The sequence below is a fragment of the Halichoerus grypus genome, chromosome 3 (genome assembly GCF_964656455.1).
Source record: "Halichoerus grypus chromosome 3, mHalGry1.hap1.1, whole genome shotgun sequence".
Lineage (NCBI taxonomy): Eukaryota > Metazoa > Chordata > Mammalia > Carnivora > Phocidae > Halichoerus > Halichoerus grypus.
Window position 1 is genome coordinate 186,511,308 of NC_135714.1, and position 3,798 is coordinate 186,515,105.

The window sequence follows — 3,798 nt, forward strand, 5'->3', positions numbered from 1 at the left end:
GCCCTTGGAGTCCCTTCCGTGTATGTCATTTTCCCACTTAACTGCTTCAGTGGCATCTCACTGCAATTGGGACATCTTCCTAATTTTGAATCAGGTCTGTAAGACCTACACAGTCCATTCTGTTCGTACTACCCTTGCCTTGACTGTTGTCACTAAGACTGCTCTAGCCATATGGCCTTTTACCGTTCCTTGAATTCACCACGCTATTCTTGCCACATTTTTTGTAGCTCTTCTGTCTGAGCTGTATTTCTCCATGTTTGCATGGCTGCTTCCTTCTCCTCACTCAGGTCTGACCTCAAATGTAGGCATTTCCAAAAAACCCAGCCGGAAGAGGCCCTCCCACCCTGGACTTCTCAGGCTCCTTTTGTCTCATTGCCTTGTTGATTTTTTTCTACCACATTGAACACTTACTGAACTTTCCCCATCAATTTACTTGTTTATGTTTTATCTCTTCTCCTTCAAAACGAGCCTCACGAAGGCAGGACCATTGTCTGCATGGTGCCCTGCTGTGTCATAGGCGAGCCCAACCTGGACCTCCACGACATGGTAACTTGGCAAAGAATTGCTGAATAAATGAGTAGGGGGATGGATAGTGCATTGCTTCGCTCGGCAGGATCTATAAAAACTTCTACATGTGCTTGAACTACATTGTGTTATGGAGAGATGAAGGTCATATTGATCAAAGCAAACAATTTAATTTTTAAGCCCTAAAATACTGCATAGAGTCATCATTCAGGAGGAATTTTAAGATGAGTGTGTTGCACAAGTTAGTATTTTCATTCATCCCTTCGTTTACATATAATCTATATAAAGTAAGATACATATGGAAAATATATGTGCAGCAATATTTATTTAAGGTCTACTAAATGCTATACAGATGATAAGAAGAGGGTTAAAAAGCACAGCTTTGGATTCTGTGGAGTTTATTAGCTAATGGGGGGATAGTAACAAAAGATTTATGTAGATTAATGTAAAATTATGACTATTATAATGTAACAAAGAAGAACTACCTGAAACTATGAGATTATATAAGATAGGGAATTGTATATGTAAATTATATCTATTTTATGAATAATGGCAATTAATACATTATTACTTATTCTTATTTAAAAAATATTGAGTAGGGGCGCCTGGGTGGCTCAGTCGGTTAAGCGTCTGCCTTCGGCTCAGGTCATGATCCCAGGGTCCTGGGATCGAGCCCCGCATCGGGCTCCCTGCTCGGCGGGAAGCCTGCTTCTCCCTCTCCCACTCTGCCTGCTTGTGTTCCCTCTCTCTCTCTGTGTCTCTCTGTCAAATAAATAAATAAGTAAAATCTTTAAAAAAAATAAGAAAAATAAAAAATATTGAGTAGATACAAACTTATGTTTGTAACATGTGTGGAGGATGTGAGGTATAATCTTCATAAGTCTATGTACTCATTATGCCGGTTCAGAAATAGAACATTACCATTATCTTTCAAATTTTCTTTGTGTGCTTTTCCAGTTCCAATAACTTCTCTTTTACCTTGGTGAAAACCCTATCATGAATTTTGTGTTTATAATTTCATTGCTTTATTTGTAATTTTACAACCTTAAAGTTTATACTTTTTACCTTACTAAATTTGTTAAATATATCTCAATATGAACTATTCTATGAGACTGGCCTTTTTTCCTTAATATTATCATTCTGAGGATCATCTATGTTGTTTCTTATAAATAATCCATTCATTCTCTGATGATCGTTGTTTCTTTGTGTCAATTTACCCTCAATTTATTTAACCATTCTCCTTTCAGTGAACATTTGCATTGTTTCCGGTTTGGGACTATTAAGAAGAGGCAGTTACAAAGGCTCTTGTATTTGTCTCCTGGGAATGTTTGCAAGCATTTCCCTGGAGTATATAACGAGAGGGGGAGTGCAGGGGGCTCATGTATGCTCATCTCCACATTTACAAAATAATGAGAAATTGTCTTCCTGAAAGTTTATCATGGTTTATTCCTATTATCAATGTTGAATTTTATCCACTGTTTCAAGAGTTTGTGAATGATGATGACAGATTTTTTTTTTTTAAAGCCCATCTCTTCTGTTTACAACATTATAGGGTTTTAATTTGCATTTTTCTGACCTCTGCCCTTCTCAAGGATGAAGGTAACATCCGAGTCACTAAAGCCACTGTCATTTTTTAGTTTCTATCTGATTCATTGCAGCAGCAATTGATATAATTAATCCTTTCTACCCTTTAAAAATTGTCTTTAATTTTTTAAGTAATCCTACACCCAGTGTGGGGCTGGAACTCACAACCCCGAGATCCAGAGTTGCATGCTCCACTGACTGAGCCAGCCAGGTGCCCCCTTTCTGCCCTTTTTGACACACTTCTTCATCTGACTCCCATCCTGCCTTTTTGGTTATTCCTATTCACGTTCATTTGCTGCTTCCTTCTCATGTGTTAACCCCTCAGTTCTGTACAATCTTGGTCAGTTACTGACCTTTTCTATCTGTGCTTACTCCCTAGGTGATTCCATCTAATTTCATTGCTTCCAATGCAATACACAACCTGAGAATTCTTACACTTATACCCCAGCCCTCATCCCCCCTGAATGTCCTATCCAATAATGGTCAAATCAATGTCTTCCAATGTATGTCTAATAGTCATCTTCGACTGAACGAACCTTGAGCTCCAGATGTTGCCTATTCCCTTCCCAAACCTGCTTCCCCCTCACCCATCCACATCTTATTTAATGATGACTCAATTCTTTCCACTTCTGATGCTAAACACCTCATGTCCACCTTTGACTCCTTTTCCCTCAAAAGCCTCATCCATTCTATCAGCAAATCCTGTTAGCACCATCTTAAAAATAGATCCAGAATTCTATCACTCCTCACCAACCCAGCAAGCACTGTTTGGTCTCAGCACCATGCTCTCTCCCTTCAGTTGCTGAGACAGGTTCCTACCTGATCTTCTGACTTCTGTCCCTGCCTCAGGAGAGCATTCATGACACCACAGTCCCAGGGATTCTGTTTAAATATATGTCTTGACGTGTCACTTCTCCAGCATCTCCCTGTCACAGAGTAAAAGATAAATCCTCCACGGTGACTCAGGGGTCTGCTGGCATTGTGCCTCATTATCTGTCTGATTTCACTTTTTACTCTCCCCTCCACTCAGGCACATTAGCTGCTTTTCTGTTGGTGGAACATGGCAGATACACTGGCTCTTCAGGGACTGTGCACGTGAACTTCCTTCTCACTGCCATGCTCTTCTCCAACATCTGCAAGGTGGCTCTCTCATTTCCTTCAGGTCTTTATTCAAAAGCCTCTTTCTCAGTGAGACATTTCCCCAGTCTCAACTGTCATTTCCTATCACTCTTCTCTGATTCTCTGCTTTGTTTTTCTCATTAACACTTATCACCAGATAAAATATTATGTGTTTTATTCACTCACTTAGTTATTGTCTGTCTCCAGTCACTAGAATGCAAGCTTCATGTGAAGACAGGCTTTCTCCATTTTGTTCAATAGTGTATTCCCATTACCTGCATGACAGCCTGGAACACAAGACACCTAACTGATATTTGTTGACTATATCAGTGAAATTAGCTCTTATTAACTCTGCATTCTTTTTTTTTTTTTAAAGATTTTATTTATTTATTTATTTATTTGAGAGAGAGAATGAGATAGAGAGAGAGAGCATGAGAGGGGGAGGGTCAGAGGGAGAAGCAGACTTCCCGCTGAGCAGGGAGCCCAATGCAGGACTCGATCCCGGGACTCCAGGATCATGACCTGAGCTGAAGGCAGTCGCTTAACCAACTGAGCCACCCAGGCACCCTT